The sequence below is a fragment of the Pinus tabuliformis genome, chromosome 2_1, assembly GCF_031772625.1.
Source record: "Pinus tabuliformis cultivar Carrire ecotype Pingquan chromosome 2_1, CPIR1, whole genome shotgun sequence".
Taxonomy (NCBI): Eukaryota; Viridiplantae; Streptophyta; class Pinopsida; order Pinales; family Pinaceae; genus Pinus; species Pinus tabuliformis.
In genome coordinates this window covers 26,398,616-26,424,886 of record NC_142299.1, presented here as the reverse complement: position 1 = coordinate 26,424,886, position 26,271 = coordinate 26,398,616, and the positions used below count along the sequence as shown (strand labels likewise).

General features: G+C 37.3%; 1 pseudogene; it reads left to right on the top strand.

Annotated features, from left to right (window-relative positions):
* Positions 1-26,271, top strand: part of LOC149198615 (putative methyltransferase PMT2 pseudogene) — a 98,716-nt pseudogene that overhangs the window by 49,597 nt on the left and 22,848 nt on the right.

Here is a 26,271-nt window from a genome sequence, read left to right as displayed (position 1 = left end):
CATCAAATGCCTTAGCCATCGAGCAACCTCACAGATCCATCGATCAGATTTGTCTCACCCTTTGTGTGTTTTGACTCCAATCACACCCTCGAAATTCCATCCAAAGTACATCTATTCCTTTCCTGTCTGCAACCCTTATCTTCTCCATCGTTGCTCTGTCTTCAGGCACATCCTGGCTATCCGCAGACTCCTCCCTTTCGGCCTCTGCTCTTGCGGCTCCCTCTTTCATCCTCAGCTGCCAAACTCTCAAACCTCCTTGATCCTCGACCTGTGTCCTCTATTCCGCAGACTCCTGCAAACCCTCACACAACTCCATTTCCGATGCCTTCCCCTCTGCCAGCCTGTCGATCCTCATCCGTCGTCGAGTTCTCCTTTTGCCATTGAGCTTGCATACACAACAAGAAGAAACATTCGACTTTCATGTTCATTGTTACATATGTGTTTGGTTTGTATATAGTTAGGTGGTAGCATATTTATTCTTTAATTTCATTTGAAATGCATGTAAGTTTGATTTTTTTTAGTTTGGTAAATTTCATTTAACATTTCGATAAAAAAAATTAGGCTTTTGTTTTTTTCGATTTTGTTTTTATTATTAATTATTTAATTTTTCTCATTTTTATTTTTGATTTATGATTTAAAAAACTTTAAAAAAATATCTAAAACATTAAAAAATTTCTAAAAATTCTAAAAATAAAAAATCTAAAACATTTAAAAACAATTAAAAAAGTTTTGTTTTTTTATTTTTTGTGACATTCGATTTTAAATTTCAAATTTTTTACTTTTTATAAAAATTCATAAAAAAAAAATCATAAAAAATTATAAAAATTAAAAAATTTCTAAAATTTTTTGTGACTGTGGGATTGAGAATAAAATAAATTAAAGGGATTTGTGTTTTCACACTAAAAATTTTAATTTGGCCTATGGCCCATTAAAATTTTAATTTACTTTGTCATGTTAAAAAAATTTGATTTCTTCAGTTACCATTAAAACAATTACCTAAGGAATAATTAAAGTGTTAATTTAAAGTTCCTTGGTGTCTTTGGTGATTAAGTGAAATTTTTCTATGGTTAAAGTACGATACATGTTTTGAAGTCATATTGACTGTGTTATGTACCTAGGGGGGATAATATGGGGTACCAAGGGAGGTACCCAAGGTAATAATGTAATAATGGGATGGGCCATAGTAATAAATAAGGTGGTTAACCCATGTCATGTAAGGGACCACAAGTAGTTAATAATAATGTAAGGGGCCCATGGTATTAGTTGATGGTATAAGGAAACCATGGTAATGGTACATGGTATTGTATGTATGAGGCCTATATAAAGGCTAGAGACTCCACATAGGAAGAGGAAGAGAAGTATTATTGTATGAACAGGCATATGGCTTGTGGAGTGCTCTCCTTCCTTAAGGAGTGAATGTATGGTGTTGCCCTACCTTAAGGGTTTTGATCAATAAAGAACCATTTCATATTATTTCTGGGTTTCTTTGCATTATGTTATATTTTTGTATCTGATCTATAGTATTTCTGGGTTAGATCTACAACAATTGGTATCAGAGCACTTTCTTGGGCAAACCGTGGAGAATTTTTTTTTCATTTTTGCAGGGATTTTTTGGGTGGCGAATTTGCTGATCAGATCTGTACGTTTTGGTGTAAGATCTGTAGAATCTAATTGCATATCTGTATTCCTTGTGAAAAAATAGCCGATTTCAAAAAAAAATTCGGTTGAATCGGAGTCCGGATGAAGGAGATATCGCTGATCTAAAAATCAGTGGGGTTGCAGACAATTTTCAGGGCAGCGATTTTGCGGCGCAGATCTAGACGTCTTGGTACAAGATCTGCAAAATCTAATTGCAGATCTGGATTCTTTGAGAAAAAATACCCAACTTCAAAAAAAAAATCAGTCGAATCGGAGTCCGGATGAGGGAGATATCGCTGATTTAAAATCAGCTCTTTTTGCAGACATTTTGGGTGACGCCGGGAGAGTAGCAGCGCAGATCTGAAATTCCAGTGTCTGAATCAGGATTTCTATCACATGGGCAGATGCAGAATGGTTGTTCCATTTCTAAAAACAGGTTATAATAGAGATTCTGAGCAATATTGACGAAACTGTGACATTTTCACATTTTCGCCAAGTAAGTGAATTTTTTCCAAACCATTCATGGCTTCTAGCAAGGTTCTATACTTTACTGGAAAAGATGATGGTCCTACTATTGAAGAATACATAAAACAACATAAGTGGGTATGGAAAAACATTGGGAGGGATTATTGGCAGAGGGGTTTCAAAGATGAGGCTTACAAATGGTGTCTCTCACTTGATAACAAACAGTTGACCAAACTCTCAGATGCAGAATTTGAAAAAGTCCTTTTAGACAAATGGTCTCGTGCTAGAAAAAAGGAGAATGAGACACATAAGGGTTTAATTTCTACGGGTGTCTCCTTATTGCAAGTTGATGGATCGATTCAGAAGGAGAAAATCGTTGTGACTATAAACCCTAGTTGCAAGAAAAATCTTATAAGTGTTAATTTGGCAAAAAGATTGCAAGTTCCAGCAAAACACATTGAAACGGCACAAGTTGATAATGAGGATGTTCAAGTGTATAAGGATTTGAAGATTTCTATGGATAAATATGTATTGCATGGTGATTTTTATGCTTCAGAGATGGATAATATGGATGTTGTGTTGGGATATCCTTGGATGGAATCCGTGGGTACTATCAATATTAATGTGCAAAAGAAATTCCTAAAGCTATGGTATAAAAAGAAGAAAATTACATTACAGGATATTTCCATCCATAAACAGGTAGAGCACATGGAGGTTGAAGCAGAAGATGTTCAAGGGACTGACATATCAGATGATGAGCCGTTGATGATCGACAATCACACACAAACAGAGGCTGCAGAAGAAAAGGTTACAGGTGATGATACATCAGAGGAGGACTCAGTGGTTGAAGTCATATTGAAAAAGAAGACACCACAACAGGCACCACAGCAGGGTGAAGTCAAGCAAAAGCCATCGTGGGTTAAAACTTCAACATATCATCACCCACATCACCCCACAAGGCAACCATCATGGAAACCAAGTAGTCACATGATGGATAGAAAGGAGAGACGATCCACCTACTACACATCAACACAGAAGAGCTGCCACAGTCAACTTCCATCTCAAGTGAGCGAGGTACCAGCGAGATCGAGGGTTCACCTTTCTCTTGGATGGCTAGATGCACGTGCATGGTATCAGTGGACTACTCTCTTGAGTAGATCTTATTATTTATGTTCTTCCCATGTTTCGGGGACGAAACATGTTTAAGGGGGGTGGAATGTTATGTACCTAGGGGGGATAATATGGGGTACCAAGGGAGGTACCCAAGGTAATAATGTAATAATGGGATGGGCCATAGTAATAAATAAGGTGGTTAACCCATGTCATGTAAGGGACCACAAGTAGTTAATAATAATGTAAGGGGCCCATGGTATTAGTTGATGGTATAAGGAAACCATGGTAATGGTACATGGTATTGTATGTATGAGGCCTATATAAAGGCTAGAGACTCCACATATGAAGAGGAAGATGAAGAGAAGTATTATTGTATGAACAGGCATATGGCTTGTGGAGTATTCTCCTTCCTTAAGGAGTGAATGTATGGTGTTGCCCTACCTTAAGGGTTTGATAATAAAGAAGCATTTCTATCTATTTTGATCTTGTTATTCTTGGGTTTATTTCTGTTATCATATATCTTTTGGATCAGAGCGAGGGTTCACCTTTCTCTTGGATGGCTAGATGCACGTGCATGGTATCAGTGGACTACTCTCTTGAGTAGATCTTATTATTTATGTTCTTCCCATGTTTCGGGGACGAAACATGTTTAAGGGGGGTGGAATGTTATGTACCTAGGGGGGATAATATGGGGTACCAAGGGAGGTACCCAAGGTAATAATGTAATAATGGGATGGGCCATAGTAATAAATAAGGTGGTTAACCCATGTCATGTAAGGGACCACAAGTAGTTAATAATAATGTAAGGGGCCCATGGTATTAGTTGATGGTATAAGGAAACCATGGTAATGGTACATGGTATTGTATGTATGAGGCCTATATAAAGGCTAGAGACTCCACATAGGAAGAGGAAGAGAAGTATTATTGTATGAACAGGCATATGGCTTGTGGAGTGCTCTCCTTCCTTAAGGAGTGAATGTATGGTGTTGCCCTACCTTAAGGGTTTGATAATAAAGAGAATCTTTTCTATCTATTTTGATCTTGTTATTTCTTGGGTTTATTTCTGTTATCACATATCTTTGGATCAGATCTACAACAACTGGTATCGGAGCTATAACAGACTGTTGGAGAAAGTTAATTGAGTCTAGATCTGGGCAGTTAATGAAGATAATTTTAAATCTGGAATCTCTTGCATGTTAAAGTTTTGGGCATTTACATTAATTGTTCATGATCGTAACTTTGCCACATCTATAAGTTTTCCCTAGATAAATTGTTATTACTTAGTCTATGGTCAATTCAGTATAAAAGGCATTGGTCTGTAGTCATTTATATCTTGTAATTGTGTCTTATCTTAACCCATCTGTCATAATTGACCATGACTTGCTTTAAATTCATCAAGTTGTTCATCATTAAAATCTCCTAGAGCCTACGTTCCACCGGCTTTATCATCTAATTACCTTAGAGACTACCCCCCTTGAATTTCCTAGGAGAGAGCCTAAACGGAGTGAGTAAGGATCAAGAGTGACAACCCTTACTCTAATCATTGTCGCGGTGTCTAGACACTTTGTGCGACAACAGAACCAACAACTTGAAAATCAAGAGAGCGTGAAAAACTAGTTGGTAGAGCAGATTGATTAAGTGGATCATGGTACAAAGAGTTATGGCATATAGATGATAGAGGATGAAAAATGTCCCTTGAAGAAGTAATACTTTTAGTGGAACCAAATTCAATATTGAGGTTAAGAATGCTAGTATCATCTTGCAGAATGGAAGGATTAGCCTTCACCCTAGGTTCCATGAACCTTTCTAAGGTTTCCTCCATCAAATATGGATCATGAGAAATTGATGAAGGTTGAAGAGATGGATCAACCATGTCATTTTCTGATTTCCCAACTTCAGCATCATCACAAGGAGGCACCCGTATGCGAACTAAAAAAAGGAGGACAAGTAACAAAAGGAATAGTAAAGTTGGGGAAGCAAAAACATCAGGGGGTTCAAATTCACCATGCAAATAAATATGAACCAAATGCTCAAAATTTTGTTTAAAGAAATCCCAATCTATGTCTTCTTCAGGAAATTCATAACAAAGGTGAAGGAATCGATTAGAAAAAGCCTTAATTTGTTCATTAGGCTTCATTCCTAGTTGATTAATTCTTTTAAGGACATCTCGATAATCATACCTATCAAATGCTAAATGAAGCTCCTTGATGAGGTGTTCAAAATAATGAATTGAAGCGGAGTGGTAGGGTATGACACCATCGACTAACTTTACCTTCAAGTGTGAGGCAAAATAGAATACAAGACATAGCTTCAAAGTCAATTTCATAGTGTTCACAGAACTTAAGAAAAAGATGCATGCTCGGTAATGTATGTATCACCCTCACTATTAAACTTAAAATGAGACAAGCCATCAAGTTGTTTCACGGAGATGAAAATTTTGCCAAGGGATAGGTTAGAGAAACATTCTGGGATTATGATTTGGGGATGAGCCATTTAAAATAATATATTTAAAACAAACTCAATGACAACTTGTCATCTAGCACCCCTTCTAGTATCGTTTGTTGATGGTGCTATGAATTCGTCAACCAAGGGGGTGTCTTCGATGAAAGGTCCCAATCAGACTTCACACTATTTGGTGTGGGATCCCTTTCAAAAATAAGGCCCGACTGCCACAAGTTCTTAGAGATGGATATAATGGTTAACCCAAGAGAGTAGTATATATGTACTTTTGGATGAACAAGTGAGTATGCCTTGTGGAATGTTCAATTGCAGAATGTATCATGGTTCTTCTACCAAAATGGGGAGAAAAGTGAGCGTTTAAAAGAAGAGTAACAATAATGATCTAGGAAAGACACACGAGCATATACATGTGAATGAATCATTGGACAACTTGAAAAATAGTACACATAGAAGAAATGATTGTTAAAACACATACAACACACCTTCAACAAGATAAGTACCAAAGCCACCAAAATAGTTCAATTTCCTTATTATAGATGAAAACAACATACATCACAAACATTCAAAGAATAATATTATTATATTTACGAAATAAACATGAAAATGTGTTGGATTAGAAAGATTTGAAATTAAGAAAAAGTTCCAAGGTACATCAGTACAATGAACACCACTAGCTCCAATAGTGAAGCGTTAGAGCAACCACTTCCTCTTCCAAAAGAACTATATTCCTCTTTAATGCCTGGTAGGAGCCAAGGTGAAAATTCATTTGCATGAGATATGAGGGTGTATATATAACAAATGGGGTGACCATTCACCTCCTTTGTAACTCTTGGACTACCCTCATGATTGTTTGACTTATTTATGACCTTTTGACTCCTTCATGACTTTTCACATTCTATAGATGACTCTTGGAATTTCACTTTAGATTACATTTCCCACATATTGAAATTACATAATCAAAAAATGATGTGGAAAATAATGACTTTTATACATCTTAACAGGTCACCTTGAAAATACATGACATGACATTGATAACATGGAGTGTGTGATGATATGGAAATGTCAAGCCATTCTTTCCGTTGTTGTCTTTGTGCCTTCTTGAAAGATAGTACATGTTATTCTTCTTCCTCCTCAATCTAGCTTGAAAGTAGGGAGTCTTAAATGTGGTCTTGATTTCTGGTTGTTGTCGCAATCTGGTGTCCCTTTTTTTTGGCTTGATCGATCAACTTGTCTTTGCAACTATAAAGGTATCTTTTAGCAAGGTCTCCTTCTTCATCTCCTTCATCACACCTGCAACTGAAATCCACTCATGACGAGACGACATCAGTATGATAAATCCCTAGTCTAACATGCTTCATGACAACCATCAACTGAGCTGGAACCAAGTGTCTGACTATAATATTGGCTCAATGATTGTGCAATTACACAACTCAGGAGGTCAGGGGCCAGGACTGAACCTTGAGACTGTGATGTGCACAATTCAGGAAGCTCGGGAAAAAAAACTATGCAGTTGAGGGGCTCAAGGGGTCAGGCTAGAGGCTTAAGGCTTGAGGTTTCCCACTACGTAGTTCTAGAGGGACAGAGGCTTAGGGATTGCGTAGTTGTGCAGTTCAAGAGGTCAAGGCTAAGGCTTGTTTCTTGAGATTGCATAGTGCGTAGAGGAGACTGATTGAAGGAAGATACTGCATAGTTATGGAGCTCAAGGGTCAGGACTGAGCACTGAGACTGCATAGTGCACAATTCTAGAATGTAGGTACTACACATTACATAGTGCCAAGAGGGAAGGTATGAGTTTGAGGGCTGAGACTGCGTAATACAAAGTTCGGGAAGGTTGAGTGAGGCTAGGTTGCTTTGTCGGTAAGTTTTGCAGATTTGGCTAAGTGTGGGATCAGTAAGGCCAAAGTGAACAAGGAAAAAGTATGAGCATGATCACACACTTGGAACAGTTGAAGACACAACACTAATCACTCAGAACACATGAACAACATACTTCCCTCAATGCGACAACCTTGCGACAACTTTCCCTAAGTGCGACACTAAAGCTACACTTTGCAACGACAGTGATGACACCATTAGGGGACTTTTGAGGTCTAAAATGGGCCTCCTAAGAAAAATGTACAACCAAAATAAACTTTATAACCAATAGGATTAAAGACGATGATGTCAACCATGGGGGATGATTCACCATTTTTGGAGTAAAAAAGGTAAAAAGATTATAAAATAATAAAACAATAAAACTACATTTTCAACTCGTATTTTCAACTTATCTCCCTAAGGTTTTACTCAAAATTTGAGCAAGAGTACTTGTTGGATGCAAAATTTAATTCCTCATCCAAAGAGTGCCCATGTTGCATACTTTCGATGAACCCTGCTACACAAAAAAAAAGAGAAATACATGAAAAAACGTGATTGAAATCATGTTTTTCATGTATTTCTCAGTTTTCGTGTAGCAAGTCCCATCGAAAGTATCAAACATGGGTACTCCTTGGACGATGAATCAAATTATGCATCCAACGAGTGTTTCCGCTCGAAATTTGAGTAAACCCATAGGGAGATAAGTTGAAAATACGAGTTGAAAAATTAGTTTTTTCTTTTTTCCCTCTAAACTTTGATGATTTCATCTAATATTATTTTATTATTTCCACTATTATTTTATAATTTCCTTAGGAGGCTCATTTTAGACCTCAAAAATCCCCTAATGCTTATGCGATGGGGCTTGAAATTTTGGGAATGAGTGTAATACATGTCTAGATGATAAACATGACACATTATCACCAATATTACCCCTTGAAATAAACTAAAACAACATTTGCGTGATGTGTGACACTTTATTTGCTCAAAAGACAACACTTGAAATAGTAAGAGAAAGTGAAAATGACACTTGCAAAATTCTAATGACATTGAGAGCGACACATGTCAGAATGAAGCTAACATGAAAATGACACTTATTAAAGTGAAAACAAGCAAAAGATATAATCATAAAAGAAAGCGACACTTGTGAAATTGAAGATGCAAAAGAGAAAGTTGGAAAAACTCACCGAAACAGAAGAAAAGTCAAAGCCAAAAGTGAGGGATTGTCGATGAAAGTGCACGTTGATTTTTGAAATAGGTTGAACATTGCACAAACACTATCTTGATGGACATGTGTTATGCTTGTTCAAGCTTGCACAAAAGAGTGTGCTCATGAACTTGTTGCGGATTGAGCATGTGTGAGAAGGTGACTTTGATACTTATCGACCGACCATAAAGTGATTATGAAACGAATGATTGCAAGATCCATAGTAGGCTTCAAAATTCAAGTGTAGACCAAATTTTGGAGGGTGCTTTTCGCAGCGACAAAAATAGAGTAACTAAACCCAAAACCCCTTTAAATATTTCTCAAAGCAATTTGTAAGCCTCTCAAAGAGATCCTAGAATGTACAAAACCTAGTAAGCACCAATACCAAGGGAGTGGGGATGTCAGTTCACGAGTTTCTGATGAAACATAGGCATAGACAGGGTAACCAAGCCCAATACCTCTTGAAATATTGCTCAAAGTGATTCATCATCCTTTCAAAGAGGTCCTCGAATGCACACAATCTATCGAACACCATTATCAAGGGAGTGGGGATGTCACTCCAAAAGTTCCTGATGAAACCATGTGCTTGACTCTCATGTGAGATTTGATTTTTGTCAAGCGTTTGTTGTGACAATGGATTTACGCTCTTTGGTGGAACTACTGTTAGTTTTACAACATTGATGGGTGTCCTCTCTAAACCTATTTCAAGGCTCTACACCATTTTTGGTGTGCTATAACCAAAAAATATAATTTTATTTTATTAGCGCTTTATCGTATCATTGTTATTTACTCAATGGTATGAAGTGCAATTTTGATGGTGTTAAAGAGACCCAAAAAAAATCCAATATGCAAGTTATATAAGGATGCAAGTGTTTTTTCATTTCGATGAAAACTAGCTAGAGGAGGGGTAGAGAGCTCTTTTCTTTTTCGAAGTGACAAAGAAAATCTCACAACCTTTCTCAATAATCACTTGATATACTAAAAATGTTCATAATAAACCAATTCACAAATCAATTAAATTACTCTAAGATGCAAACGTAGAAGCACCAAACGAAAGCACTCAAAAGAGTCAAACTATGGATTTGAAAGAAAACAGTGTGAACTATGACCTCTCAAATGAGACACAACAAGATCACACACAACAAAAAGAAAGCTTGGATTTGTAACTCAATGCAAATATCCAGCAAGTTGATCCTACAATGTTCTACAAATGAAAGCAATCCCAAACCTTAACAAGGGAGCAAGACATAATACACCATAAGACTTGGTTTTCTTTGCAATTATTCAGATTAGAAAAGACACAAATATTACTCAAGCATATCAAAGTGTGCTCACAAAGTCAGAAAAATAATTAGAAGATAAATCACCAAACAAGGTAATCAATAGATGGAAAAATCTTACACAAACTAGGGCAAAGTGAAAGATGAAATTAGATCTCTTGAAGGAGAAGATATCCATATTAGATATCACCCTCCATAGACATATACAATTACAGATCTAAATCTTAGATAACAAAACAAAAATCAAATCTCACCAGAAAAGCCAAATTTGAGGGTCCATTGTTCCCACAAAGACGGCAACTTGTATACCAGTCACTATGAGAGACATTAGTAAGGAGAAACTGGGTCCTCAAATAGGGTTATTAAGGAGAGTGATACTAAAATTTGAGTCATAGGCTATGGGTCTAAGCTAAAATAGACCGAGAGGAGATTGTAAGTGACATACAACCACTCAAAAATAAATAAAATCAAAGGAGACCCACTTCAACAACTAAAGATTATGCTCCTACTTAGAGATATTTCTCTAGCTCCTCAATCCAAGCACCTACGCACATGCACAAATGAACAAAGATAATGTCTTTTCCTTTATGGGAAGTTAAGTTAGATTGCAAAATGATCTAATCATAACAAATACAATATGATCTCATAAACATAAATGATGTAGAGAGGGAAACCAAGTTGACATTCCATACAATAAAAATACAATAGTGTAAATGTACCTTCTCAGTGTAGAGTACTCTCCTCCAATCCCTTTCTCTTTATCCTCCCTTGACTTATTCAAAAACTAGGGTCATTCATGAAGCAAGAGAAGACCTTTTCTGGTGGTATTTCTCCCACATTACAAGGTATTCTAATTGTTTTTTCCTCCCTTCCACCCTCGATAGGGTTTCATTATATAATACATTCCTAGATCTGGGAGGACATATATGGACACTTAGGTCCACAAGAAGTTAGGAAACTTCCACAATTATTGACCCCAAGCCAACTCATGACATCTTATGTTGATTTCATCCTCTTGGGAAGGTCAATTTGTAGAAACTTTGAGCTCAATCGCTCCCTGGAAGGCATGTTGTATACTAGGTGATAGGTTGTATACAAACATGGGAGTAATGGTGTACAAGAAGAAAATGTTGTGGGAGCAATGGACTGCCTAAGTAGGCACATGAAAGGGTGAACGAGGGTGTATTCAATCTAACAATTAAAGAAAGTTGAGTTATTTTTCCTACTAAAATGAAGTAGAACGTAGGGTTACAATAACAATACATAAAATACCCATGATATAAGAGTGGATAGGCCTTAAATACCTCCACCCATTCCCCCAAAGTGAAGTAAAGAGGCTCTAATGCCAATATCTCCATTAAAAAAATCATGTTCAAGCTCACATGTGTGGCAAGTAAGGTCTCCCAAGGTGGATGACTCACTCAAAATGGTGTGAAGAGAAATGTGTAGGGGCTCCAAAGTGAAATGCTCCCTGCAAAGGGTGCAATGTTTCTTCCTCCAAGTGTAAGGTCATTCCAAAGGTACAACATCCCCTCCATTAAGGTATCACATCCTCCCACAAGGTATTTAATTCATCTCCAAATATTAGGTTCTCAAGGAAAATTTGAACATCCTCCATAACGTGAGGAATCAAGTGTGCTAGAAGCCTCCTTAATATCCTCTAAAGTGGAAATACCTCTCAAAAGGTGGGACAACCTCCATCAAAGGTGTAAATATCTCTCAAATGTCCTCCAAAGGACTCAAACATAATATCCATGTCATGCCTATGCAAAGTACATCCTCTAGGGAGGGGCTCCAAATGACAAAATGTGATCATCAATCTAGGGTATGTACGTAAGTCAATGAAACAAAGGAAGTAAGTTTTGTCATATGTAAATGCCACTAGGTAGATCACATTGAGTATCATCTTCAAACTTCACAATAACTTATAAATCCATGCCATTTTCTAAGTTTAGTTATGGGAGCATAATAATTATCCCATATTAGGTGTGTGAGTTCCCAATAAGAGTAGTATTTCCCAATAAACCCGTCAAAGGGTATGTGTAATGATAGATGGAAAAATATTGAGTTTAACTTCATAACTAGTGTTGCATAGTCATGTGTGGTTATGTAAGATATTCATCCATATAAATGCCTTTGTTGAAGGAACACTTATGCATTGCGTCACCCTTTCCTTGGCATTGTGTCTTACTACACCTTTCTTGTCTTTTTGTTGTAGTCCTTTTTATTTCACTTTATTTCATAGAGTCCCCTTTTCTTTCATATGCATTTTATTGCATAGGGGTTTGGGATAATTCATCTACTCCTTTTTAGGTATGTGTTTCATTGCATAGAACTTGGAGCAATGGCCTCATAGAGAGACGATAAATCTCAAGATTTACTTTGCCTTTTGACTCATCATTCATATCCCTTCATTTTCTTTCGTAATTTGAACTTTATTTGTTGCTATTTTATTTTTTAATGAATTTGAATCAACCTCAAGCATTCAAGCTCCTCATGGTATTATTAAATACGAACCTATTTATGTGACATGTAACAACCAATCGAACAATAGGGACAACAAATATGGGAAAGATAGATCATGTTATGTATGGATTGGGACATTGAAACGTTACCCCTATCAAAGTCCCCCAATAGTACCCTTCTACCCAAGAGTACAACATCTGATGAGGAGAAGGAAAAAGGTGAAAATTCAAATTATAATGATCCATTATTTGATTCAACCCATGGTCACTATTGGTCAAATTATATGCTTAAATTCAGAGAATTAAATTATTGAACTAGGAGTTCATGAACTTAGAGATGAAAGCACACAAAATTCACGATTAAATCTTAGCTATCCTAATTACAAGCAAAAAAGAAAAATAAGAAAAGTGATAAACAACTGGAAAACAACATATGTTGAAGAATGTAAATAGTATCGTTCTTCATAATTGTTGTTGTAGTCATTTCAATATGTATCCTATGTAACAAACAAGAGAAGAAAAGAAAACAGTATTATTATTAAAATAGGGGTTTCATGCTCTTTATTGATGGTCTTCCAAGTAAAGGCAGGTTCTTCGTGCTTCTAGGGTTTGTTAGGTCTTAGGATTTATTGTCACGAGTCAAAGGAGTCAACATCAAGTTTATAAGACCCTTTCGGGAAAAATGTAATGGTAAAACTAATTATTTTTTAGTCTATAAAGTCTTGGAAGCTCCAAAATTACAAGTCGACCATAATAGTTACAAGTCAGCCTAAAGGAGGGAATTCGACCCCTTGGAAAGGATATATAAAGAAGCAGTTTGACCTCATTTGGACTCACTCACTCCACAAGTTTGATCTATCAAGAAATAATCTAATTTGTAGCTGGAAATATGAAGAGCGAAGGTCTAGAAGAAGAAAGAAGGATGAAACAACATAAGGAGGCTGAAGTTGCAGGTCTGAGTTGCAGGAGAACGAAGTGCAAAATCTTGTAGTTGAATTAGGGTTTCCATAGAAGTTGCAAGACCAAAATTGTAGGGTCGAAGTTGCAGGATGAGTTGCAATAATGAAGCTGGCAGGTCGAAGTTGTAGTTTGAAGCTAGTTGGTGTAGAATCAGGGAAAGACTTGTTGGAGGGTTGACTTGGTACTTGGAGAAGGAATTGGTTTAGGGCTTGGGTCTTTGTGTCTCAATTGAATTGAATTATATAAGAAGAGAAGAGATTTTTGGGTTTTCCCCTTGGATGGGTTTTTCCCTGGCTGCGAACCTAATTTTTGTGTCCTTTGTTGTTGTTTCGTTCTTGATATTTGTTTGATGAAAAGATGTAACTAAAGAAAATCAAGAAGATTAATAAAGTTCACAAGAAAATATTAAATTTAAGGAAAATAAGAATCAATAAGTTGCCTCTTTGCATTTTCCAACAACATCAATGAATGTATCATTGGCACGTCAGACAACAACTACTATAAAGGCTTAGAGTTACAATATTTCATGTATAAATGTTCATGCAACTTTGTGGGAGTATCTTACTAATTTCTTGTTCCTTTAATTATATTTCGTAGTGGATCAAAATCGAACACTCTTCCTCAAAATAATATAAGGGATGAGTTGCAAACAAGACAAAGTAATTTGGAAATCAAGATACAAACTCAAAGATCTACTCATAAAGTTCTTTAAATTTTTGAAATAAGCACACAACAATAAGTAAAACAATCTATAGACTACACCGCAGAAATATGTTGATCATTGGGTTGGACTTTACAAGAGTTTTTTCCAAGAATTGATTACCATCTTTCACCTTACAACACAATTATGTTCTCCAATCTTTAATGTCTCATTTATATCAGTGAATATATATAAGAACAAAACAAATCTAAAATAAAATCATAGACTAAAAATCATATAAAGGAAATAAAACTATATTAAGAATAAAAGAAACTAGACAATGCTTACCAGCTAAGGGGCCCTTCTCATTTGGTCAGCATGCTTAGAAGGCAATTAGATCAATTCACAACCAATGTCTAATATCTTTAAAAATCAACCAGTTTCATCTATTAGAAATCATAAATATGGTTACAGAATAACATAGTTGAACTCTTTGAATCTCTAATACAACATCATAATCTAGCTACATTCCTCTTTTTCACTAAATTTCCCTTGCTACATTTATGCAAAGAGTAGGTTGAGCTACTTTCTCCAATCTTGGAATTGGGAAAACTTACAAAACAACTATTTGTTCAAATATATGAGAACATGAATCAAGGAAATATTTTGAGAACCAATTAAAAACTAATCTCCAATCATCAACTAACTTAATTTGCTAGTATGGTCATTGTCTTTGGTTTTTACAAATCTAGGCGAAACATAAAATCTAAGAAAATATCGGTTAAAGAACCAGCCATAATTCTCAAACTGTGCCTTATTTTGGAAAACGACCCCTCTAATAGTCAATTTTCCATATTGCGAGAAAAGCCCATTTATTATATTTTTTATATCATCTTTATTTGCGAGATCATGTTCAAAGCTCATTGCCTAGAAATTACTACGAATTTTGACTATAACCTTTAACCACGAGTTGTAGGCTGCCACATTGGACCTGGTTGCGATATTATGAACACCAAAAAATCTCAAATTGATCCTCTTCAAAACCCGTGTGTCCAGTGTTTGTTTGAGAAGTAATAGGTATGTTGATCAATGAGCTCAGGTACTGGAAGTGTACTAGCGGTAGAGGAGTTGAACTAAACAATTCATCATTAATAAAATCAACTTAAAATCCATTTAATGTATTAAAGACATAGGAATAAATAAAAATAAGCAAATTTTACCTCTATATGCTTGGCATAGGGTTTTAGCTTCAAAAATGTAAAAATGTAATGGACAATATAGAGTTATTAAGGTAGGTCATAAGTGGTAAAAGGCTAGCTGAATCATTGAAAAATGTGAAAAAATAGGAGGCCAACATATCCCCCACACGAATGTATTTGTATGTCCTCATGCAAAATAAATCCATCCTAAAAGCTTCAACAAACTCCCGCAACATTTACCAAAATGGTCAGATTGCACCCTACCTTGTTTATCAATTTACTAAGTTTACACTTTAGAGATTGATTTCCTATATTGAGCACTTGAACTCTATTTGTTGATAAATGGCAACAAGAAATTCCAGTTTAATTTGTCCTTGAATTAAATCGAGAATTATTCTCATAGCAACTTTTAAATAGTTAATTAAGTTTAATTAACTTAATTAGCTTAGGATTTGAGTTGGAAGTCTTTCTGAAGTCATGTATATGTTCTCCCTAAGTTTTAAGGGTCTAGTATGAGTTTAAATTGAGTTGGAAATAAGATCACTCAATTTACGGAGTTAAGTTCATTTAAATTAGTTCTAAATTATTTTTGGAACTAATAGAGGACTAGCAGTCAGTTGGTGCACTAATGCATCCACTAGTGCTACTCCAGTTAATTAAATATTCCCTCATGAGAAACTCATGCATGTTAGTTCAGAGAAAGACCAAGTTGAGACTAGAGTGCAGGGGCGGTGTACTTTCAGTGGTATTATTTACTGAAGTGTAAATATCATGCATGCATCAGAGATTGATCCTATGTTTGGATTGCACAGTTTTGGAAGCATGAATTCCCTTTAAGTACAAGCTATTCATCCTAGGAATAACACAAGAGATTAGGGGCTTGGAGAGTTGTTGAATAGGCTAATGATTTAGCTTGAGCTAGCTTGTGAGCTGAGAGAGTAGAGCATACTTGTGCAAAATTGTTCTAGTGAGAACACGCTTTGTATCTTCGCTCATATTTATGATATATGAAATACAAATAGTGGGGTTTTGAGCAGTGGATTTCCCCATATACATATTGTGTTATGTGCCATTGATTTATCTTCTTCTTGTTCATAGTGTTTTCCTCGATTTATTGGCTTCCGCTGGTTGAAAGTAGAAGTAGATTCTTGTCCTGTGCTTTAGTAAATTGCATGAGTTTATGAATCTACAAGATTTTCTACATGGTATCGGAGCTGAAGACAATATACTATAGGAGATTTCGAAGTTTTTAGTTTTTTTTTACATGTGAAATTCGAATTTGCAATACATACTTCAAGATCGGCAGATGGCGTTCTACGGTTTGCGGCTCAAGTATGCCTTGGAAGGAAACTATAATTTTATATCCTAGAGGGACATAATGGAGGCTGTGCTAGAGGATAATGGCTTGAAGGAATTTGTTGATCAAGAAATTCCTAAGCCATCAACGTCAGATGCACAGAATTTGGCCGAATCAAAGAAGTGTATGGCGAAGGCGAGGCAGATAATCCTTGAGGGAGTTCGAGACTACATTGTCTTGAGTCTCCAAGGAAAGAAAACTCTATATGTTATTTGGAAAGAATTGACAGACCTGTATCAAAACAACAATGACCAAAGGAAATTGGCACTGAAGGAAAAACTTCAAAAATTCAAAATTGAGAAAGGCAAGACTATTCCAAAATACTTGACCAAGTTTACTCAATGTCGTGGTGAACTTGGAAGTGTTGGAATCATGGTTTCTGAGGATGATATGGTGAGTCTTGCTCTTCTAGGACTACCAAAGAGTTGGCATAGTTATCAAAACTCTATCAATGGTTGGGAGAAGCTGCCAGATTGGGAACAACTGTGGTCGGATTTGATGTAGGAGGAGATTAGGAGGAACATCATGGATGGCTCTTCATGAAAGACTAATGATGAAGAGAATTGTGCCTTAGCGATTAAGGCGAAGAAGGGTAAAGGGAAAGCTTCCCATTCCAAATCAGATTCTTATCGTGGAGGTAAGAAGAAAGACATGACAAAAATTAAGTGCTTTCATTGTCATGAGCTAGGCCATTTTGCTACAAATTGTCCACTCAAGAAGTCCAAGAAGAAGTCCTCAGGAGGAGCAGCGGGTGAGGCTTTGGCCTCTAAATTCGAAATTGACTTTTCCCTCATTGCATTCATGGTGTCATCAATGATGGGAAGTTCATGGTACTTGATAGTGGAGCTTCATTCCACATGACTGGCAACAAAGAGTTATTCAGTGGCCTAGAGGAGAAAGATCTCCAGATGCATATCGAGATGGGTGACGATATGAAGTATAGTGTTACTAGATTGGGCACAATTAATTTTCAAAGGGAGCATGGGGCTACACTCACCTTGAAGAATTTTATGTATGTGCTCAAGCTCAAGAAGAACTTGGTATCCATTTCCTTGCTTGAGGATAGAGGCTATTATGTGATCTTCTTGAAAGGAAAGGCATTTCTTCAACACATAGCCACGGGTCAAGTAGAGAAGATAGGTATTTGGGTGAAGAATCTTTATAAGTTTGAGGTAGAGGAGTGTGCTACTTTGAGCACAAAATCAGGAAGGGTGTAGATCCGAGACATTGACGAGTTGTGGCACATGCGATTGGGCCACTTGCATGATGGGGCTTTGAATATATTGCAGCATATCTCTACCGGTCTTCCCAAAGGTGCACTTGAGCGAGTTGATACATGCAAGGGGTGTACTTTGGGAAAATACATCAAGTATTCCTTTCACGACAAAGATAGTTGAGTAGATGCTATTCTAGAGTGAGTCCATTCAGATGTGTGTGGACCATTCTCGACAACATCCACGAACAAAAACAGGTATTATGTTATATTTGTTGATGAATATTCTCATAAATGTTGGATATTTTTCATGCTGATAAAAGATTAAACCTTCATAAAGTTTTGTGAGTTTAAAACATTGGTGGAGAAAGAGTCGGGTAAGAAGGTTAAAGCTCTACGGAGTGATAACAGTGGTGAGTATGTCTCAAACGAGTTTAAGAACTTCTGTGTAGCGGAAGGGATTAAACGGGAGTTGATGACACCCCATAACCCTCAGCAGAATGGTGTGGCCAAGAGGAAGAATAGAAGCATAGCAGGGGCAACGAGGGTGATGTTGCATGATCAAGGCCTAGCACTACACTTGTGGGCTGAGGCATGCAACACATCAGTTTATGTTTAGAACCGTAGGCCACATCGGATACTTGAGATGAAGACACCGGAGGAGGCTTATCCCGGTAAGAGGCCAGATGTTGGTTACTTCAGGATTTTTGGGTCATCAATATATTTCCATGTGACCAAAGATACGCGGAAGAAGCTTGAGCTGACAACATAGTTTGGGATATTTGTGGGGTACATTGACACACCTCATAACTATCAGGTGTACTTGCCGACAAATAGGATGATAGTGGTTCGCAGGGATGTCATATTCAGTGAGGAGAAGGCCATGTGAGTTTCTCTTGAGAGGGAGCTTGAGCCACATCTAGATGAGGAGCTTTTAGCTCCTAAGGTTGAGAAGCCTCAGATTGATGTGGAGCAGCCACATGCAGAGGATCTGGGAGTGAAGACATCCACTCAGGCAGAATCTTTCATAAAGGGAAGAAAGCGCACAAGAGAGGCTAACAGATTGTTGGATGATGCACAGGAGAATTTGGGAGCACCCACTTCTTAGCACAAGTAGAGGAGGTCACCTGAGAGGTACATTGTATACATGGCTCTTATGGGCGAATGTGTTGTGACAGAGCCATCTTCCTTTAAGGAAGAAGTGTAGTAGTCGGTTTGGGTTGATGCCATGGAGGAGGAATATGACTCCATAGTTCGTAACAATGTTTTGGATGTGTTCTCAAGACTAGAGGACAAGTGAGTGGTGAGCTTCCGTTGGCTCTACAAGGTAAAGCAAGCTGTAGGTGGTATTGTGGAGAAGCACAAGGCTAGATTTGTGGCCTGTGGCTTTTCATAGGTAGAGGGGATTAACTATGATGCGACCTTTTCTCCTGTTGCAAGGTACTCGTCAATCATATCTATATTGGCACTATCAACACAGATGGGTTGGAAGATACATTAGATGGATGTGAAGACAACCTTCCTTAATGGCATGATTCAAGAAGAGGTGTACATAGAGCATCCTGAAGGTTTTGAAACCTTTTATTGTGAGTCGCATGTGTGTCGGCTCAAGAGAGCGTTATATGGGCTGAAGCAAGCACCTCATGCTTGGTACACCAGGATAGATAGCTACTTCACCAGGTTGGGATTCACAAAGAGTGAAGCGTAATTGAACCTGTACCACATAGTGGTGGAAGGTAAACTGTTGATCATTGTACTTTATGTTGATGATCTCATAATGACAAGTGATGATCAACTGGTCAAGTCTTCCTTCTTGCAAGAGAGTTTGAGATGAAGGACATGGGACTCATGTATTACTTTCTTGGCATGGAGGTATGGCAGGGAGATGGGGAGTTGTTTGTGTCTCAGGGAAAGTATTCCAACTAAATACTCAGGATATTATGCATGGAGAGCAACAAACCCATGGAGACTCCTTTAGCAAGTAACTGGAGGAAGGAGGATGCTACTTCAGGGGAAGTAGTATAAGTTATTGTTAACAGAAAACTTGTGGGTTCACTCATGTACTTGGTGAAACACAATCGGATATGTGCTATGCAGTTAGCCAACATAGTCAAGCGATGGTTATGCATACTAATATGTATTGGAAGGTAGCAAAGCATGTGTTGAGATACCTCAAGGGAATTTCTCAGTATGGATTATGGTACAAATGGACAAAGGGAGTGAAGCTTCAAGGCTTCAATAATGCAGATTGAGCAAGGATTCCATCCGATCAAAAAATCACATCAGGAGGGATCTTCAGTATTGGGCCAGTGGTAGTTTCTTAGTACAATAGGAAACAAAGATCGGTTGCACTTAGTTCGGCAGAGGCAGATTACATGGCTGCGAGTCAGGCAACATGTGAGGCCATCTGGATGAGAAAGATCCTAGTTGGTTTGTTTGGTCAGCAGATGGATCCAACTGTGATTTACTACGATAATTAGAGTTGTATCAAACTATCTGAAAATCTAGTTTTTCTTGATCGGTCCAAGCATATTGATATCCGATATCATCATCTCATAGATTGTGTATTGAGGTGGATTATGTTGTTAGAGTACATTCCCACGGAGGAGAGATATGCTGACATTTTGACAAAGACATAGTCAAGATGTAAATTTGAGTTTCACAGAGACAGGATCGAGGTAGTTGATAATCTCTTTCTTGTTGAGAGGGAGTGTTGAGAAATGGCAACAAGAAATTCCAGTTTAATTTGTGCTTGAATTAAACTGAGAATTAAAATCGAATTATATTCTCATAGCAACATGTAAATAGTTAATTAAGTTTAATTAACTTAATTATCTTATGAATTTCAAGTTGGAAGTATTTCTGAAGTCATGTATATGTTCTTCCTAAGTTTTAGGGGTACAATATGAGTTTAAATTGAGTTGGAAATTAGATTACTCAGTTTATTGAGTTAAGTTCAGTTAAAATAGTTCTAAATTGTTTTTGGAACTAATAGAGGACTAACAGTCAGTTGGTGCACTAATGCATCCACTAATGCTACTCCAGTTAACTGAAGATTCCCTCATGAGAAACTCATGCATGCCAGTTTAGAGAAAGACTCAGTTGAGACTAGAGAGAAAGGACAGTGTACTATAAGTGGTATTATTTACTGGAGTGTAAATATCATGCATACATCAGAGATTGATCCTATGTTTGGATTGCACAATTTTGGAAGCATGAATTCCCATTAAATATGGGTTATTCATCCTAGGAATAATGCAAGAGATTAGGGGCTTGGAGAGTTGTTGAATAGGCTAAGGATTTAGCTTGAGTTAGCTTATAAGCTAAGAGAGTAGAGCATACTTGTGCGGAATTGTTCTAGTGAGAACAAGCTTTGTATCTTCACTCTTATTTCTGATTTATGCAATACATATAATGGGGTTTTGAGCAGTGGCTTTCCCCAGATACATCTTGTGTTATGTGTGATTGATTTATCTTCTTCTTGTTCATATTTTTTTCATCGATCTATTGGCTTCCGCTGGTTGAAAGTGGAAGTAGATTCTTGTCCTGTGCTTTAGTAAATTGCATGAGCTTGTGAATCTACAAGATTTTCTACACTGTTGTAACCATTCTTGGCCTGCCTAGTAGTATAATTTCTTATTGTGGTAATTCAATTCATCAATTTTATCATAGAGATTTCCATTCAGCATTTTCAATTTCTCATTCTTTGCTTTGACAAACATATCTAGTATAGCATATTCTTGTAACTCCAATTTCTTATTTTCCTTTTGTAGTTTGGAAAATGCTTTACGATTCACAGAACTTAAAGAGGTTATAATAATGATTCATTGAATTCTCCAGGCTTTGTTGGCTTGGGCATATAATATCCTTCACTTTGACCCCATTCTTGTAAATCTTGAATGTGGGTACAATACTTGTGTTCTATGACCTTGCCAAACTCTAATTTTTTTTATCTCCACCTTAAAAAAATAAAAAAAGGTTATCTTCCAAATAGTTGATCAAATAAAAAGGAAAATTATTTTTTCATTGGCCATTTGACCATGTGTTGAAATGGACGATTTCTATGCCAAGAAAATCAATAGCATATTTGAATTTATCATGACTGGAAACCACCTCTACTTCCCCTCCAAACTGCATATTGTAAATCTATTATCCATAGGATTTCTTGAGTTCTATTTGAACATACAAATGACATCGAAGTACTTCTTTATCCCCTGGTAATCCCTTCTTCAATATATCACAACCCCTTAGAGCTTCCTCAAATTTTCATGTTGATACCAACCTTGAAAGTTCCTTAGTTGGGTCAAGTGATTCTTCTAGATGCTCTAGGGTTCACACATGGATTAACAACTAGTAAATTAGTATTCAAGAATGTTCGAGAACCTATTTGGTGAGGAAGAATGTTACTCCAAGAAATTTCTCAAATCCTAGTTGCATATGGTGTCTTTGCCTCTCAGGAAGAACAAATCATGACCACTATCAAGGGCATACCTGCACTCTAGGAAGCAATAGAAGGGAAAAATATTCATGAAAAAATTCCAAAGGAGACCAAAGAATCATGGATTGCGTTCGATGGAGAGAAATAATTAGAACCTAAGGTCGAGGAATCCCTAACATACCTATCATCATATCCTTTATGCATCCAAGAGATCAACCATCCGATAATTAAATATCTGAATGGCATGGAAAAAGAGAACATATAGAGTGGTCCAAATGAGAAAGTGAACCAAGGGTATCACAACTATATGGAACTTTGGTTCCAATCATTAGGCTAGAGAACCACTCTCTCTATCAACAACTCTTTCCATCATATCAATCAAAGCGGTTGATTCCTCATGTTTTGGTATACATTAAAGCATAGTTTTCAGACTTAAATAAATGAGTACATTTGTAATCTTATTACGCACATGGCTTCATTGTTAATAAATCACCACATTGACAGATTGTGCAACTTTGTCAACTCTAAATTTTAAGACTCATCATAATGAAGGGGATAACATTGAACTTTTTGAATCCAAAAGAAAAGTATTTAAACCTTGTAGTGCCAAATACATTGACTACATGTCTGGCCATGACCAAAAGCGAGCTATTACATTTCCTAGAGACAATATGATATACAAAGAGAGGCATTTCCCACTAGAGGGTGAGAAGCTACATTACCTTATTCCTGCTTCAAGAGGATACCAAAATCCATTTCCATGGCCAAAGAGTTGTGACTATTTGTCATATGCTAATGTCCCCTATAAAAGTCTTACAATAGAGAAGGTTGTTCATAATAAGGTTCAAATTGAAGGTGATCATTTCAAGTTTCCTAGAGGAGGAATGATGTTTCCTTGAGGGGTAGATAATTATATCAATGAATTGGCTCAAGTGATACCTATTTTTGATGGTACTATCAAGATTGCATTGGACACATTCTATGGAGTGGCAAGCTCGAGTGCATATTTCTTGAAGATATGTTTTGACCATGTAATTTGCACCAAGGGATTCACATGAATCCCAAGTGCAGTTTGCTTTGGAGCGGGGTGTGCTTTCTATGATTGGTGTAATGGGGACACAACGACTTCCATACCCTTATAGGGCTTTTGATATGTCTAATCGATTTATGATGTTTAATTCCTTGGACTGCAAATGATGGTTTGTACTTGATAGTAGCAAATTGAATCCTAAGATGGGGTGGATATTCGATTCTCTTTGGTCTTCCCATAAATTCAAGGCAGCATTACCAAGATTGTTAGAGGCCAAAAGAGGAGCTCGTTGTGATTAGAGAGTCAGGGGAGGTGGCGTTGGATTTGGTCATGAATATCGTGCTTAATGACGTTTTCAGTGAAAAGGCATTTGGGAAGTATGCAAAAGTTGTCATTTACTTTCCACAAATCAATACCTATCAAGTTCACATAGAAAGTGTCAGGGTTAAGTTCACTCTTCCACCAGGCTACAATATGGCTGATATGACTTGTTTGATTGCGGTTGCACCATATTATATTGATCTTGTTGGGCATTACAAGCTAAGAACTCAGGCTGTTGGAAATAATACTGAGAGGGGGGGTGAATCAGTATTATCAGAACTATAAAACTTTTTCAATGCTCAGAAACATATACGCTACTTTCGTTAAGTGAACCAGCGTGTACACGCAACTGTGTATAAAGAAAATAGTGTATAACTAGAAATCTTATAATTCAGTCAGTTTATCTTCAGTTAAGTGTATGAGGACATTATTCACCATATTAAGAGTAAGCAGATGCAGTAGAACAGATCACACAGAAACCATACACATGAACACCAAGATATAAGGTGGAAACCCAATGTGGGTGAAAACCACCTGCTGCAAGTCGTCTCTATCTTTCTTTAATATGAAACTTCAGTTTACAATCTTTTTGTACTGGTGCAGCCTTATACCAGTACGCAGGCTACAACCTGCAGAAGGCTACAACCTTCTCTCGTTCTCCAAACTTCCTTGGAAGGGAGCTCCAACCCCCTTTGCTCTTGTACTAGCTAAGATACTAGTACGTAGGTACTGACCTACAATCTTCTTTCTTTCAGGTACCACCTTTCATACATTTTCAGACTGGATATTCCTGAAGCACAACATTACAATCTGTAGACCACAATTCATTCAACTTTCACAACAGATCATTGAAGCATAAAACAACCAATACTAGCATTATCAAACTTTGAATCACTGAACCACTGAACCCTGTCAATCACCAGTTACCAGAACACCGAGCAGTCTACAGAACTCTGCAATAACAGTCAGACCCAACTGCAAACCCAAAAATCAAGCTTCAAAAGATATACGCTACTTCAATGAGCGAAACCCGCGTATACACGCGCTTTTACCTAAGCCAACCTGCGTACAGATCTAAAAATAAATTCTCTCAACTTGCAGATGTACCAGACATCAGTTAGACCCAGAACATAATATTGCGACAGTATGAAGATCTAGAAATACGCATAATCAACCATATCATAATAGTGCATTTCAAACCATTAGATCCCGATCTATCCTTAGATCTAGTCTTCCATCAACCGATGTGATTTCTCCTTAGCTTAGATCAAGCAACCCAGAACCTGCATATCAGATCTCTTTCTTTTTCAGATATTCAAGCCTTGTCAAAGATGATTTTGCCTAATGATCTTCTTCTCCTTATATAGCCTTAGGCCTTGCTCAATACCAAGAGCCAAAACCATAGAAATCCAAAACCATCAACTTCAAAACTAGAGATCTACACGTCTGTCGAGGTACTTTGGTCCAAAGACATGGGCACAAGTACCGAGGACTAACTACCATGGACCAAAAGGAAACTTCCCGACATATACGCCCTTTTCTGTTCATGCATCTGCGTGTATACGCACCTTCGTATATAGCTCTCCTGCGTATACGCGACTTAGTATGCATATCACCAGCGTGTATACGCAACTTTGACTTAATTAACCTGCGTATATGAGATTTCTCTTCATTCTGTAGTCTGAACGAAGATCTGACATCAAAGAGAGTTGCCATCAAGGACAACACCTGTATCATAGAGCCACACCTATGCCAAAATGCCAACAATCTCCCCCTTTGGACTTGATGGCAACCTCAAGATCCTTAGAATCATTCTCCCCCTTTGTCATCAAGGGCAAAGGGCAGTGCTCCCCCCGAGTACATGCTGATACCTCTGCTTGGCTGTGTTGAATCATGCTCCCCCTGACAGTAGGCCAGATTTGCAAAAGATGTTCTTCAACAAGAACCAAGACTTATACACCATAAGGGACCTTCCTATCACCAAAAGACTCAATACATACATCCATACTCCCTACCAAGAGGGGACACATCAAAAACAACCAATTATATTACATCATTCATCCCAGGCATAGTGGGGAAACCAACATAGGCCGTTACATGACCTTGACACCATAAAAGAAATATCACAAAAGAGAGACATGACATAGAGACAACAGATCTAGACCAAGACTTATGAAAGTCACCAGCAGCATCTGATAAACATCTTTTAGATCAGCAACCAGGATTTCTTTCTGAGAAACCAATAACCAAAACATCTAAATGCCAACAATGCTTTATGAGACTTTTAAGCTGCTCCCCCTGAACCTGTGCCTGCTGCACCCCCTGAAACTGTGTCTGAAGAATTCTGACATACCCATCTCAGACCTTTTAAACCAGAGTTTTCCCTTGCTGTTCAGAACTCCATATACGCGATTTCTCCTGCATAGACCAGCGTATGTACGCGGATATACTCTCTGCAACAGGCGTACAACATACACGCGACTTACCCCTCATAAATCAGCGTATATACGCGGATATCCCTTACGTAACTTGCGTATACCAACTTTTCTGTAGAACAGACAAGCTTTAACAGCAGGATGAAGCATCAACTACTCCCAGCTTTTGTCTGAGATATTCAAAAGTTTCCCTGGGCAA